Source organism: Denticeps clupeoides, chromosome 7 (assembly GCF_900700375.1).
Source record: "Denticeps clupeoides chromosome 7, fDenClu1.1, whole genome shotgun sequence".
Lineage (NCBI taxonomy): Eukaryota > Metazoa > Chordata > Actinopteri > Clupeiformes > Denticipitidae > Denticeps > Denticeps clupeoides.
Window position 1 is genome coordinate 7,538,900 of NC_041713.1, and position 17,044 is coordinate 7,555,943.

The following is a 17,044-nucleotide window of genomic DNA, read 5'->3' on the forward strand; positions in this document are numbered from 1 at the left end:
TCTTTGTTTGAATTTATTTTCCTTTCAACAGATACCCCCCCCCCCCCCTTGCCCAACCAACCAACCCCTCATTTATTTTTGATTTCTTTACCAGAAGGATAGATGAGGAAACAAACAGGGGAAGGGGGGTAAGGGGATGGGTGGTTTTGGAATGGGGGGGGTGTCCTCAAGTGCAGTACTTAGTGAGACAGATGCCACAGCTTTTGTGTGGCACTGAGTGCGCAAAGCCCTTCGTCGTCATTAAAGATGTATGGTTCCCATGGCATGGGGGGGGCGGGGGGCGTTGAGAGCGAACGAGGGCGGGGGTGGGCATGACATGGGCTTAATTTTGGCTTTGGAGCATATTCCGTGCCAAGCTGGGGGCTTTAGGGATCAAATCAACGTCACACGCTGGCAAAGCGGGGCTTGTTAGCGGCTCCTCAGATAAGGAATGCTCAGGTTTATCTGTGGTGAGTGGGAGGGACCCATGAATGGGCAAAAAGAGAATTCGCCGAGTGAAAGGTGACAGATGCTCTCCGCCACGTCTCCTCAATTTAATCAATTTCCTCTCAAAACTTATCAGTTTGCCGTCCTATTTCTGCGCCCAGCTTGTGTGAGTCATTGTGTTCCGAGCCTCTGTTGTCAAAGTTTGCAGTACACACAAAGTCTGTCGAAGCGATCCCACAGCTAACCGCTTTATTTACGCCAATGTTTACGTAATTCTTTTTTTTTTTTTTTTTTTTTTTGAAAAGATGCTTTGAAACCTCCTACGGCGTACTGACGCCTTTTACGCCATATGCTCAGATGCTCTCTGGAAGCTGTAGACATTGCTGGCATTGACGATAGGTCATTCTACAGCTACTGCCCTGTCCTCTCCTCTGATGAGTTGGTTGTAGCTTGGATGTGTGGGAAATCTGTTGCCGCGTGTTGGCATACAATGGCCTCTGCGGGGAGGGGGGGGGGGGGGGGTGTTGGAGGGGGGGGGGTTGGCAGGTGGGTGGGTGGGGGGGTCACGGGGGTGCCAGAGCGTTGTGCATGACGCCCTGTGGAGAGGAGGTGAGGTGGGATTATGTGGCTTGGTGCACCGACTTCCAGTGCAGACTAGCCCTGTTGAGTTGTGCCCAGCGAGTCTACCCATATGGCCGTGTGATTAAATATTTAAACGCCTCTGCGTTTTCATCAGCTCATGCAAAATTAAACCCAGTGGCTGCGAAATATATGTCCGCTGACCGCATCCTCAGTTCTCGATCCCATCTTTGATGCGCAGATTTCCTCTAATTACTTTTTGTTTTGCTGGTTCAGGACTGGGAGGCCTAGATGCCAATATTTAACACCAAATCCAAGAGAATATTTTACTTCTGTACCATCCACGTGTTTGATTAAATTAAAAGTTGAAATGTTTCCAGTGTTGCTGATAAAAGCCCTAGAATATAAAGGCACATGTGTCTACAAGGAAATTATCTCTTTGTTCTTGACATTGTCACGTAAAGTCCACAGCATCACCTGCGGCTTTGTTCCCTTCCTTTCTATAGTAATGAAGGAGCCTCCACTAGGTATCCTCATTACAGACACCTAACACCAACTTACAACAGATATCCAGAGTGGCTTATTCCTAATCAGGGTTTCAGAAACCAGAGGACATATCGGGTCATCGGGCCTTCGGGGGGACTCACCCAGGGCAGGGTGCCAACCTACTGCAATACACACTCCATCCACTCACTCTTATTGACGATTAAGACTCACCAGTTCACTTAGTGTGCATCCGAGAGAACCCGGAGGAAAACCTTGTCAACACAGGGAGAGCATGGCAAGATAAGCACACACACTGGGGCAGTTGTGGCCTAGCGGGTAAGGAACTGCCAAGGTGCCACTGAGGTGCCACTGAGCAATGCACCGTCCCCACACACTGCTCCCCGGGCGCCTGTCATGGCTGCCCACTGCTCACCAATGGTGATGGGTGAAATAGGCTAATACAAATAGGCAGTGCTAAAACAAATGAATACCAGTTACTTTATTTTTTTTTTTACTTATTTATTTTAATTTATGTTACATCAAAGAACAAATCTGCTAATCATGGAAGCAAACAGAAAACAATAGAAATATAAAACCTTTAATTTTCAATTTCACATAGCTAAATAGGTCAGACATTTTATTTGGTTGTGAATTAATTATTCTGCATGTGTTGTTTCTCAGTTTTATTAATTGACAACTGATTTCTCTTGTAAAAAGAATTATTATGTTTATAGCTAGATGCTTTGGCATTCATATAATAATCTATGTTAAGGTAAGGCGATGGCAGACCAAGATGCTTTACATTGTTGATCAATTTTGTTAGGACAGCGAGCAACAGGTATAAATTGAGGGCAATTTGTGTGTGTGTGTGTGTGTGTGTGTGTGTGGTGTGTGTGTGTGTGTGTGTGTGTGTGTGTATATATATATATATATATATATATATATATATATATATATATATATATATATACACATATACATACATACATACATATATATATATATACACACACACACACACACACACACACACACACACAAACAGGGGCAATGCATTCGGCCCACAATTACAATCGGTGTGTGTGTGTGTGTGTGTGTGTGTGTGTGTGTGTGTGTGTGTGTGTGTGTGTATATATATATATATATATATATATATATATATATATATCTTACACCGATTGTAATTGTGGTCCGAATGCATTGCCTCTGTTTGGAGTGCAGCATGCCAATACTTTGGTTTACTGTGAGTAAAGAAACATGAACCAACTGTAGCAGCATAAATTCATTGCACTGGCACATTAGGGATCACCTAAAAGCGTAACCATGTCAGGACCGTGGATGTGGGTGTTTGGCACCTGGAAGCACCACCCGTCTGTGACAAGTGACTGAGATTCTTTTTCCGCATTACGGGCCTTTCCTCTGTGGGGTGCTGTTCACGTACCACCCCATCCCCGACTAATGTTCAACTTGGACGGGACCCAGTTCAGAACCGTGGGCGTAAACGGCGTCGCGGCGAGAGGGGGAGAGATGGTGCGTGGCGCAGAGAGCGAGAGAGAGAGAGAGAGAGAGAGAGAGAGGGAAGGAAGGAGCGTTCAGCAGGGAGCTTCCGATCTCTTTACTGTAATGGATGTACCACATGGAGCTGCAGTTAGTTGATGTGGTTTTGCGGCCTCAGCGGGAGGCTGGAGCACTCTGCCCCCCCGATTCCAAGGGAGCTGCTGACAGGCAGAAGTCTTTTTTTTTTTTTGCACTTTTTGAAAGATTCATCAGGCCCAGACCCCCCGGCCGACCCACTGGAAGCCCTTTGTTTCTGCTCGCTTCGCTGCAAAAAAGATGTGTTTCATTTGGCCGTGGGATTCCCTGAGATGATGCTGTCATGGGCCCAGGCCCCCTGGTTCCCTCTCTCAAAACAACGTGAGTTGTCTCTTCAAGCTGTGACCCCAGCTGATGTAACAGAACTTGCAGCGGTGGAATCTAGCCAAATCGCTGAGTGCTAAGCTTGTGCTTGTGTCGAAAGTGCACATCGTAGCTGGGAAATCATTTCAGACCTTCTTCTGTACACCGATTGGCCGCAACATTGTGATGGCCGACAGGTGGCGTGAATAACGTGGATTACCTGCGATGAATCGGGCAGCAAGTGAGCAGTGGACATGTGAGCGATGGAAGAAGGTGACCGGTCGCCAGGTCTCTTCTGCACCTTGTGGGTGGCATCAGGCTGTAGTACGGGAGAAGAAAGTGAGCCCGAGGCAACCCCTTCATGGAAACGGAGTTGCCTAGTGATGGTTCAAGGGTGGAGTGAGAGCGACGACATTGAGTTTGAGGTGTGGATTTGGCTTCCAGATTCTCCATATTTCAAATGCAACTGGGCGTCTTTGGGATCCGCTGGGGGGAAAAAATAAACTGCTGCTGGTGGCTCGGTGTCAGGAACCACAGCAGATACCTTCAGAGTGTCTAGTGGAGTCCACGCGCACATACTTTTAACATCTGGGTTTACCAATGATGAGCTGGTATCACCGACAACAACCTCCCTCCAAATACGCAGACACACACATCTTCTCCGAACGCCACGCAGATGTTCATCCGTCGTGCTGGAGACCACAGCCAGCGCTTATCAACATGATGAATTGGCCGGGAAAAAGTAAGGACGGGTCTCGAGCTGTTGCAGCAGCTGATTTAAGGGGAGATTCATCAAAGCCGCTCTGGCCGTACCCAGGCTCTGCTCCCTGGCTGTGCGCTGGGCTTTTCCACCAAGATGAATTGGCCTTGGCGTCCTCCGCCATCTTCTGCTTCCCAGGGCCCTGTGATCACGGGCGCAGCTTCAATGTCCAATGCGAGGGGAGTCCGCACCACTCAAGTCGTGCCACACTCCAGCAAGCGTTTAATTCTGAAGCCTCTGCCTCCCCCCCGCTGTCTGCTGTTCCGCACAAAAAAATAAACGAATAAATGAACTCGTATCGTTTCTCCTTTTCCGCTAATTCCCTCACAGATGAGCTGGCTGGTTTGTTGTCAAGTTAATAAATGATTTGATGTTTCATAGGCTCTCCCCGCCCTCCCCCGAACTTCCATTTCCAGCTCTGTACTCTTAATCAGGGTTTGTGTTATTTATGCTACGGGGAATCTGGCATGGCTTATTATCCAACGAGAGTTGCCACCGCATCCAATAAAAAAAAAAAAAAAACGCTCCGGTGCCAGCGGCCTAAATTCAGTTAATGGTCAATAAATGAAGTAAAATGTCACGGCGTCAGGAGTGTGGAGATGGGCGTTTTTACCCCATTGCACCGCCGCCTTCCCCACCTGTGAGACCATGAAAGGAAAAAGGTGCCCCAGTCAGGCTGGCGGGCCCGATGCCTGCTGATTCCTCGCCTGTAACCCAGCGGCCGCTGAGTCACTACCAGCACTCACACACGAACAATGACCACACACATGCAAGGCCAGAGCCGAGCCGCGCCCCTTTTAGGGTATTGTCAGGCGCGCGGGTTTAAGAGGGGTTCAGGTGGCACAAAGCTGGCACAGATGTCACCCTGTCGCTCCCTTGGCCGCGCCGGCGCCATCTGTCATCCACGCGAACATCTGCAGGCGCAAGGTGCCCTTGTCACCCAGCGTTACGGCAACGTGTTTGGTGTTTCCATTAGAGGACTGGCCCCAGCGATGGCGGCCACCACCGAGAGTGCTGGGTCTTTCCAGGGCCATCGGTCAGTCCAGGCCACTCTAGTGGTAGACGTGGAAGACCAGGCAACTACCATGGGCCGACTAGATATAAAAATACCAGTTTTTTTAATCTGTGTTAAAAATACATTTTTATTATATTTGACAAAAAAATAACAGTACATATTCGTAGGGGTGCCTGTGCTCATTTGCTGTTATGGTTATTAAAATTGCTTTTAATAAAATATAGAAGTATTTTGCTGTGTGTGCATTTCACAATCTTGGCCTCTTGGCCACCTTAAGTAGGACAACGGGGATGGAGTCTGACAGTCCTGAAGGTTTATGCTGGACACGTATCAATGACCATCTCACGAAGTCGCATTTGATGATGACAATAGTGAACAAAGCAGCTGTGAAGGTAAAACGAGGCGACTCTTTTAAAACAAATTCATCAAACATACTTCACTTTCTCCTGCTACAGAGAAATATTAAATATGATTCTTGCATTGGAACCTTCTAATCTTAATCTCTTAATCTAATTTAAAGACACACACACACACCATAATAACATTTTGTGTCTGTATATGACACATGGCTGTATAAATAACCGTGACCTTAGAGAACAACAGAAGTCATGTTCAGCAGAAAAAAATGTTCTTGTGTTAGCCCGACCAAACCTAAAAAAATACATGTCCCATGCTAGCCTAACTGAAACTGTACTAAAATGAAATGAGCCGCTGTCCAATTCAATGCTTGACATGAAACCAACTTGCCACCAGCCCAACTGTTTGTCTGTTGTTCTGGTCTGCGATGTAATATGTGAGTCCAGCAATTGCTATGTATCACTGCAGGGTCGGACCAACATGAGTGAATTCATTGATTCCCCTCCCATGCTTTTATTCTGGGAAAAGGACAGCGGCCCAATTAAATGGCATATCTGCAGCTTGGCTAAACATACTGCATTAATGTTCTCAAATTCTTGGATGCAGAACCAATCATTTTGTGCATCGTACAATTTTGTACGTGGTTCTGTTGGTACTTTATAGTATTCTGTTTGTGTATTCTGTCCTGTGTGCATCTCTGCACCTATTTTTTTATTCTCTCACAGAAATTGCATCTCCTGTCCCACACGTCCTTCTTATGTCTCTGATGACTGAATTTCCTCCACTTAACTTTCTTCTGTCATCCTTATGATTGTGTAATATCCTTATGTCAGTAATAATCTTATAAATCCATACAGTATATAGCTATTACCAAGTGGAAATTCAGGGATTTTGGTGATAGTTTGGGATATTTTAATCATTTTGTTTTATCTTGCATGCCTATTACATTTGCGTTCCATGTTCATTTGTTAATAACACAAAACACATATTGTCTTTGTTTTTACGGAACATAATTCAAATTTTAACTAGAGTCAACTGGTCACCAAAACGCATTATTACATGATTATTACATGTCCGTATCAGCAATGGCTGGTCTTTGTCTTCTGGACCTCCTGGCCTGGACCTTGCGGCAGGAATGAAGTAGATGCCTGTAAAGTAATGGTGGAGAAAAGAGACGAAATCCAAAACGTGCCCGGCGCAGGATATTCAAGGTTGGCCAGAAAAGTGTTTAAAAGGAACACCTGCGACGCAGCCGTCTCCCCTCCACCTTCTTTCATCGTTCTCCGGGTTCTGTTTGCATTCCAAATTTAGAACCTCATGCATGCCTTTTTAACTTTTTCTTTCTTTCTTTCTTTCTTTTCTGTCTTAAAGCTGACAGAACAAAGGAAAAAAGCAAACCGCCCGAATTCGGGTGTCTTAGCCTCCCCGTAATGATTTGTCATCTGTTCTGTCTGTTTTCCTTCATTTATTTAAGACTCACCTTTGTCCTAATGAGCTCATTAGCCGCTCATTAGTGACAGGAAATCGGATAATGAAGCTGCAGGTAACTGGCGCGTCTCCGTCCGTCACAAACAAAACGAAACAAAAAGTTGGCGTTTTTAATTTATTTAATTAACTGCGACCTGATGCAATTGGGGGGAAAATCCTGTGTTTAGATTACAGTCTCGCGGTCTCACCATGCTTCACATCTTCATGTGGTCCCATGGGTGTCATTCCTGTCTGGGCATCCGGGAGAGGAGAGGATGGGAGAGGAGGAGAGGAGAGAGAGAGGAGAGAGAGTATAGGAGAGGTAAGAGAGAGGAGAGGAGAGAGAGGAGAGAGATAGATAGATAGAGAGAGAGAGAGAGAGAGAGAGGATGGGAGAGGTGAGAGGGAGGAGGGAGAGAGAGGAGAGGAGAGAGAGAGGGAGGAGGGAGAGAGAGGAGAGGAGAGAGAGAGAGAGAGAGAGAAGAGAGGAGAGGAGAGAGAGCCTCCTTTAGATCTTTTCAGTGAGGCATATAATAAATCTGGATACCTGATAGAACAAGAAACTCCTTTGTGGATTGTTATGGATTGATTGTATTAATAAAAGTAAAGGTTATTGTGTTAAAGTAAAATGTGTTATTTACGGCTATGTCATTAAGGGCTTTAAGGGTTTTATAGGTTTTCTTTTGGACCCGCAAACAAGTCAACCATAATTGCTATATGGCTTTCGCCAGGGGTCTCTGAACCAGACAAGGGTTGTGACTGGAGGGAGGCCGGGAACAGTGCAGGGGGGCTCCACACGTAAGAGAAGTGGGGTTTTGGGGGGGTAGGTGGTGGTGGTGGTGGGGGGTGTATAAGGGGGGGGGGGGGGGGGGGGGGGGTGAAACTCAAAGCAGATGGTAGCGCTGGCACCTGTCTTCTCCCAAAATCTGTTTGGAGCTGTTCTCCACATGTATAAAACAGCCAATCCCTTGTTGTGCCAGAAAAAAAAATAGAAAGTTTTTTTAAATCTCATGTTTAACCCTTTGTCACCTCACCTCGTCCAAAACTTTCCCAGCCTCTAACAAATAACGTCCCGGAGGCACAAAATTCTAAGCAGTCCCACAGGTCAAATCTCTGACACCCCTGTACTCCTTCTACATACAGAAAAGAAAACGTAAAAAGTGAGCATAAGTCTATGTTGGCTATGCACCGTCCAGCAATAATGTAAAATTCTAATAATGTATCTGCCAAAAAAAATATAATGCAGTTCTTACAATGCAGTTTTGTTTTGTAATTAAACGTTTTAAGAGGTTAATAGAAGAGTATTAATTATATTATTTGAAAAGAATTCCAGGACAGATACGTGGTCACAGAAAAAAAATGTTGTTTTCATACAGATGCAAAAAAAAATTATTATTATTGTCGCATAAAGCATAAGCATGCGTGGGTGGTAGTAGCCTAGTGGGAAACACACTCGCCTATGAACCAGAAGACACAGGTTCAAATCCCGCGTACTAACATTGTGTCCCTGAGCAAGACACTTAACCCTGAGTGTCTCCAGGGGGGGGACTGTCCCTGTAACTACTGATTGTAAGTCGCTCTGGATAAGGGCGTCTGGTAAATGCTGTAAACGTAAATCATGCAGGCCTTTTATTATTATTCAGCCCGCCCGCACGCGTCCAGCAGGGGGCGCCAAATCACTCTCTTTTTTCCGCGACGAGGATACGAGCCTCCCTCCACCTGTTCCACGCCGCCGTCCTTACATTATTCATCTGACCTGCGTGGATTTTATCCGCGCTCGCCATCTGCAAGGTAGCAAATTGCCGATTGTTTCTCCAAATTTCTTATTTATCTTTTTTGTTCACACGTAGGAACCCGATGTTTCCGGGCTATTTGGAAGTGGGACAGTCGCAAAATAAAACCATATTGCGACGCTCCCTTTCATGCGTCCCCGTGGCGGTTTAACCGAGCAGGGATTACGGATCTTGATGCAACGTGGCATCATCTTTCAACACCCATCCCATCCACCTAGATATCTCATCTCGTCCCTGGATGGAAGATTTCACCGTCTTCATTACGAAAGCAAAAGGTGTGGAGAAGTCTTACACATGCTTCAACTTCATAGAAATTCCATTCATTTTTCATTTAATTCATAAGATGCTGTTCCTGCTAATTATATAGGCTTTTTAAAAAAAAAAAACAGGTCTTGCTTTTATGTTTTTCAAAGTAATACAATTTTTTTCATTTCAGATTTAATTTGACCAAATATCTGCTGATTATAATATTGCTAAGATTATTTCTTTTTTATCTACTCTAATTAATCTGCAATGTCTCCACTGACTATTTTTATGCGCGTCTGAGAATAAAAATTACAAATAAATAAATAACTCAAAGCAAAGAAAAAGCTCTTTTCCTTTCGGCATTGTTTGGCGCAAAGTCATGAATGCCTGATTCAGAACACTTAAAGATGCTGAAACATTTATGTCCATTTTAACATCAGTGGTCGCAAATCGCCATTTCTGAGCAATTACACTTACTGTGAATTTTAAAGCTGGCTCTAAACATTTACACAGTAGCGCAAAAATCCTAAATGTGATCCATTAAATAATTAATTTTAAAAATTAAAAAAAACTTTCAATGATAAGAGGAACTTTTTGCTTGCATAATTGAAGTAGAGATTTCAGTGATGGCTTGACAAACTAAATAATAGTTTTATTTTTTAGAATAGATAGATAGATAGATAGATAGATAGATAGATAGATAGATAGATAGATAGATAGATAGATAGATAGATAGATAGATAGATAGATAGATAGATAGATAGATAGATAGATAGTGTGCTGTGAATTGTAATCATGCAGGCTACCCTATAGCGTTTACCCTTTAGCACACCCTTTAGCATTTAGAGAAAGCTGGCATGGCATTTTGTTTTACACACACACACACACACACACACACACACTCACGGCCCCAACAGTGATTTGCTTTATGAGGTGCCCACCGATGCCATGGTAACCCTCTTGTCCTGGGCAAGATGGGAGCCGTGGTGTGTGCCAAAAAAGTGCCATGGTTACTTTTTTTTCCCTTAAACTGTGTTGCCCAGAAACCTTTGAAACTTAATAAGTGAAACCAGTGGGTCGGCAAAATACGGTGGGAGAGAGAGAGGGAGAGAAAGCAAATAAAGTCAGGAACCTTAGTGTATCCCGTTTCGTTGCATAAATTCACCCTTGTTTTAACGTGACGGAGACAACAAATGCCCGGTGCTGAATAGAAGGAAGGGGATTGTGGGTAGAAAATGTTTCATTCCGCAAAGCTGCTCGTGGACCTTGGGCGGCTCAGCTGCTAACCTCTAAGCTGAGATCCGTGGCCTCCCTCCGTCCAACAACTACGATCACAAAGTCGGAACGGGAACCTTCTAGAACACAAACTTCTGAACAAACATACTTATTTGGTGTGTGCGTTCATGTAAACAGACCTACACCTGTACTGGCATGGCTAGAGTCAAAAAGTGAAAAGTCGGCCCAGCATGCATCTGTTTGTGTGTGTGTGTGTGTGTGTGTGTGTGTCTGGGGGGGGTGGACTGAGGGAGAGCCAGCTAGAGGAGACCATCTCCTGGGTAGGTTTCCATATCACCCGGGGTCATCCAGGCACTGAGCCTGCTCCCGGTGCATGCTGGCCCCGCGGAGGCTGCCCGAGATTAAAGGCTGGGGCTGGAACAGGGATGGGAACGGGGGGGCGAGGTGGTGGGGGGGGGGTCTCGTCTAGCGCTTTTTAATTCCCTTAAATTAGGGAGCGGCGCCAAGAGCAGCCATCGCGCCATAACCAGGTGTATAATTACCACTCATCACTCTCTCTATCACTCGCTTTGTGTCTCTTTATCTCTTTTCTTTAACGTGAGCCCTCTTCCCATTCGGGTGCTGCTTAATACCACCACCACATAAACACGGGTGCACAATAAGATCAGAAATCCGCTCAAAATTCTCTCATCTCACCGTAAACACACCACAATTTTTGGTCCATTAAAAAAAAAAAAAGGTTTATTCAGGGAATGTTTAAAAAAAATTTTTTTTTTCTTTTCTTTCCTTTTTTCACACTGGCAAAAATCCGCCTTCAGTTCGGGAAACTTGCGTTCCCCTTCGATGTATGAACGGCACTGCTCGTCTTTTATTACAAAACAGAAATTCATTTCCATTTCCTTCCCACGTTTGCTGGATCTGCCAACGCGTCTCCTCAGCAGTTCAAATTGTGCGCTGTGTCGAATTCAGAAGTGCTTAGAATCATAATGTACAATGACACCAACTAAGTTAATTTACCTTAAAGTTATGTCAGCATGTGATGAAGCTGTGGCTTTTTCGTGTAAAATGTGCCTGGATGTCCCGGCACGTATCACCTGAGCAGTGCACAAACTCCACTGTGCAGATGGTGAAATGCTTCTTTGGGCCTAGAAACCGAACGTAGCAATTGGCCGCGCTGAAAATGTATGCCATCTTTGGCTTTAAAGAAGGCAAAAAAAAGAGCGAAATGTGAAGCTGGACGTCGTCCCTGCGCCTCGCTGGTTTATTTACTGGCTGTCATTCACTGTCATGACAATACGGAAGCCCACTGCCAGGGATGGAGGCTTGACGAAAGGACGGCTCCATCTCTCCATCTCGGACCAATTAGTCACTAGTGGCCGGGGGGGGGGGTCAGTCTCATTTGAATCCTAATCCACTCTCTGACTGCCCTTAACGTATCAGTAGGACTATGTACATATAACACACACACACACACACCACACAGAGAGCCCAGCTCACAGCTACACACCCAGGGCTCAGCATTGGTTGGCGGCGTCAGGACTTGGTTTGTCTGTAGGCTTGCATATGGCAGGGTACTTGGACCGGCACTCCACGGGCACAGCTGCTTGGAGAGGGTTTCTTGGCATTTTTTCGCTCCGTATCCTCGCTCTCTCGCTCATTTTCGCTCTCTCTCTCTCTCTCTCTGTCTCTCTCCTCTCTCTCTCTCTCACACACACACACACACACACACACACACTGAAACACATATTGAAACACACACTTGCAAAAACTGGGTACATCCTGGTAAAAAACAGAGCTGCTGCTCCTGATTGGTGTGTGTGTGTCTGTTTATGTGTGTGTTGTTCTCCCCGTTTGTTTATCTGTTTGTTTATTTATTTATTTATTTATTTGCCGCTTTCCCAGGAAGAGGATTTTTTATCATCTTTTTGGCTGCTGCACGCAGGAATGGCGTCGGACGGAGAGTGTGACCCAGGGCTCAGGTGGCAGCTGTGCTACGACTTCTCTGCCAGGTCATGGTGGATGGTAGGGATACTCCCTCTTTTCCTCTCCTTCTCTCCCTCTCTCTCTCCCTCTCTCTCTCTCTCTCTCTCTGTTTCACTCTCGATGACACTAATTGAACTCAGGAAACTGCAATTAAGCATCAGCAGTCACAGGAAGAGTGAAACAGTTGGTACCTCTGACAGACCGGGAAGGAGGGGGGACAGGGCAGGACCGCGCCGTGATATTCGCTCTCCTCTTTTGTGCCTGCTGCAGCGAGCTTTCTGTGCACGTGAACGAACAGACGGCACAAAATGTTCACTTTTTGTTCTGCGCATTGCTTTTCACGGAACGTTGCGAGGGAAAGGTCCCTGCCAGCTTAGTTCTGTGATCCCGGCGACACTTCGATGAGGAGGCCAACTGCTCAGACACGAGGGTTCGGTTCAGGGGATGCAGCGAGTGAGAGTGTGTATCACGCTAAGCCTAACCTGTAATCTCGCCGCTCTTTATACCAACGCACACACATCTGGCGTCTCGGCAGTTCTATATAACTGCATGACGCTGTTAAGTCATGTTGTGAAATGTCTGTGTGTGGGTGTGGGTGACATTAGAGAAGGACTCTGAGGGGACAGGAAATCAATTCAACTAGTATCGAGGCCTTCGGTGGCCAGAAGATTCAAGTGTCACAATCTAGAAGTGAAAAAGATTCTAAGCACTATAAAAATACATGTGTAATAGAATTTTTCTATATATATATATATATATATATATAAGGTCAGAGGTCAGAGTGGGAATTTATAAAAAAAAAAAACATTAATTAAGCATGCATCATTTTAGATTAAGGAGAAGAGATTTTATAATTAAAACAGAACTGAACTGAATTAGTATGAAACATACCTTAACAGACTGCCATTGGTGGCTATTACTGGTAATCCGAGCACCTAATGAAATGATTATTCAGTAAGATGGCACCCCGACTTGCTAAGTATTAATTACAGCAGAGCTGTGGACTTTTAATTTGATTTTAAACATGTACACACTGGAAATCACACATCTGTCCCCGTATTTGTCGCGCCGCTGTGTCTCGCAGGGTGGTGCGCCTGCCATTCCCTCATGTTTGATTAAGCCTTAATTCATTCATGCAGTTTGATTTGGGGGTGGGGGGTGGGGGGGGGTTTGACCTGCAGCCACAGAGGGTCTTGGGCAGCGCCCCCTGGGGGGCTGACACACTTTAGAGCCCGCAAACACTCCAGCCGCGCCAGCCTGCTGTGCCCGCTGCTATATGGGGCAGCGCAGGGGGCAGAAGGCACAGGAGGACAATCATCCAGAACGAGGCTCTCTTTGGGGGTAAAGGGGAGTGGGTGGGGGTGCTGTAAATAAAGATGCCGCCGAAATTGAATTCTGCAGGGTGGACCAGTTGAATGCGACAAACCCCACCACCACGCAGCGCAGTATGTAACGAACTGCTGATACATACCCTGTATTCTCATTCTCATCATCACTTCCATATATTTCTGTCTGAACATCTCTACTTGGACGATCCGATGGAAACAGCGTACGATCGGCGTTGCCTTAGATTTATGCAGGAATCCGCATGGGCGTCGGGTACTTCACGTTCCAGAAGCCTTCAATCTCGGGCCAAAACCTGACTCACCGTGCAGTAGCTGTAGGGGCTTCCTTCTGGTGAACCGATCTTCAGAGCCCTGAAGCTGCGAGCCATACGTGTCTTCGGACCTCAGGGGTGGTGCAAGGTCAGAATGGAGGTGTTTAGTGGCCCCGTAGGCCCAACGTTCATGTGTTTGAACACCATTTGCTGCAACTGTGTCCCTGAGCGAGGCACTTAACCCGGAGCTTCTCCACAGGGGACTGTGCCTCTGATCAGTGAATGGAATTCTCTCTGAAGGCTTTATCAGATTTTCATGATCATAATGAAATTTAATGCCATTTGTTTTTAACCCCTTAACACTCCTTTTAACAGCTCCTCTTTACACACGTTTCGATATAGCAACTACATAAAAAAAATAAGCTGCACTGCACCCTCGAAGACAAATAAAGTCTAAATAAATTATGTCGAGATGTGTCTTTTTTGCATATGCTGTATATAGTAAAATATGGGGTGCAGAACTTTATTCAGTTACAAGGCAGTCCTCTTATTCCACAATCGCTTTCATGCAGATGTTGATGACAGCCAATAACAAACGATAATCACGCTGTCGATATGTAAAAAAGAAAAAAAAAGAAACTGGCACTTTCCCCATCACACGCAATGAGGAAAAAAAACACGAAACGAATAATTACGGAAATGAACTTTTCAGTGGATTTTGCCCCACCTTAATTATATATGTGTATATATTTGGCATGTGGATTTATTTTTGATTTATGTGGCCAAGCCCGTCCCATCTGGGAAACGTCTGTGGTATTAGGGACAGAGGAACGTGTCTTGCTGCTGGCTGACTTGGAGGCCTGTGTTCCCAGTTGGAAGGACAGTTGGGTAAAGCCTAGCGAGAGCCCCCTATATCCTGTACAACCTGATTTTCTGGGCTTGAGAACAAGTCGAAAATTCCTCTCTGTGTCCGTCTGTCTGTCCCCGCCCTCGCCCGTGCCAGCGCTCGCGATCACGTGACTGCGCCGCTGACCCCGGGGTCTCGCTCGGGTCACGCGCACATACACGTAGACGCACACATGGCACCTCCAGCCTGTCCTCTCTGCTCAGAAGCCCCTCTCGCCCACCCTGGCCGTGCCATGCACACAGATGCCCCCATCTCTTTCTGCCCCCACCCCCTAGTGCAGATGCCCACCCTACTACTCTCCCCCGCTCTCGCTCTCTCTGCACAGATGCCCAGCTTGGCCTGCAACAGCTGTCTCGCCATGTGCCGCTACCAAGTGTTGTCGTGGAGTTGGGTCCGGGGAAGGGGCGGCGAGTCATGAATATTCATCGCGCCTTGGATGCTCGCTACCGAACAGAGCCTGGCGCGGCGAAGGAAGCCCCTCCCCTTGGCTCGGGGTGTGGTGGAGGTGACGGTGGGCGAGAGGGAGGTTAATGGGCGAGACCAAACCTGTGGCCGGCGTACGGCGGGCGCGGCCGTCCGTTCCCTGAGCGGGAGAACGCCGATCCCGTAAAGAGTCGAACGGCGTCCCGAAGCTTAAGATGTTTGGAGGCGCATCAGAGGGAGCGGAGATAAATCATGAACAGGGCCTGACTCACAAAGGACCAGAAACGTTAAAAATACGCCGGGGTAAAAACATGGCAAAGTCGTTCCAGGCGCTGCGAACCCTGGAGAACCGGGTGGGTGGTAGTAGCCTAGTGGGTAATACACTCGCCTATGAACCAGAAGACCCGGGTTCGAATCCCGCTTACTACCATTGTGTCCCTGAGCCAGACACTTAACCCTAAATTGCTCCAGGGGGGACTGTCCAGGGGGACTGTCCCTGTAACTACTGATTGTAAGTCGCTCTGGATAAGGGCGTCTGATACATGCCGTAAATGTAAATGTAACCGGGAGGAGGGGAGCGACACCAGGAGAACTTTGCAGCCATTAGACAATGTGAAAGTCTGGGTCTTCAAAAGTAGCAGATGACGGAGTGGGGGGGGGGGGGCGGTTTGGGCGAATACCAAGGGAGGGCGCGAGGAAGGGTATAGAAACGGGAGAGAGGTACGGAGAGATAACAGACGAGTGCGGCCAACGTTGGGGGTTCTGCGGATCTGAAGGGGACAGCCTCCAGTGTGTCCTGCTCACTCTTTCATGGAGAGCCAGGAAAACAGATTATACCCGTCCTCCTCTCTCCGGGGGGGAGGGCAACCCCTCTCCGTGTCCCCCGCCACCCCCTCGGAGCAAATCGCCAAGTGTATGGAGGCTTAGGAGTACAATAAGAGTACAAATCGACATTTTGAGACCCCCGAATCGCACCGCTCCATCTGAGGAAACCGCAGCTCTGACATGACTGACCCCGACGTCGGCGAGTTCGGCAGTGTCCTCCGCAACTTCCTCCGGCGCTGGAAGGAAGATTCTCGATTAGGATGTAGTTGCTGGTAAAAATGTGCAGCGTTTCTGCCGCGGCCTAAAACTTCGCACTTCTTGGCAAGTTTTCCAAAAGGAATCAGGAATTTGCTGTGACGTTTTTTCGCCAACAGGAGTGAAAAGCGAACTCCCTTCCTCGCTTCGATGTGCGTGCATAGTGGCAGGCCAAGCTCGGAACTCGCCGGAAAGTCCGCCTGTCAGGACGCCGGTTCCCGGCGGGACAGTAAAATCGGGCGGTGGCTGGAAGGGGAGGGACGCACTGTGGAACCGCGGCGACCGTGCGGAACCTTTTAAAGGCGACCCGTAAAGAGTCCAGATTGATCTCTGATCGCGTGACAGCGAAACCCCCAAATCCGCAGCAAATGCACACGTATACAACTGCACGTGCATTTATAATCTATAATCACGCAGGCATCAGTACACACACCCACACACACACACATGGTGCAGATACACACACCTGCACACACACACACACACACACACACAGTTAATCAGACCTATAAACCCTGCTTGCCGCGGTAAGATAAGCTCGGCGCTCACAGCCCGTCCCTCCTGAGAGACGGCATCCTCCAGCGCTGCCGTGTAGGAGCCTGATAAGGCGGGGGGCCGCCCCATCCCCGATGGAGGGGCCCCACCGATGGCGGGCCCCCCGGCCCGGTCGCCCGACTCTCCGCTGGCCGCGGACCGTCTACCTGGCCAGGCCGCTCGGGCCTTTGTCAGGGGACGGCGATGATGTATCTCGTCCCCGCGCCGTTTCACGGCCTGCGGATCGATTCGACGCGGT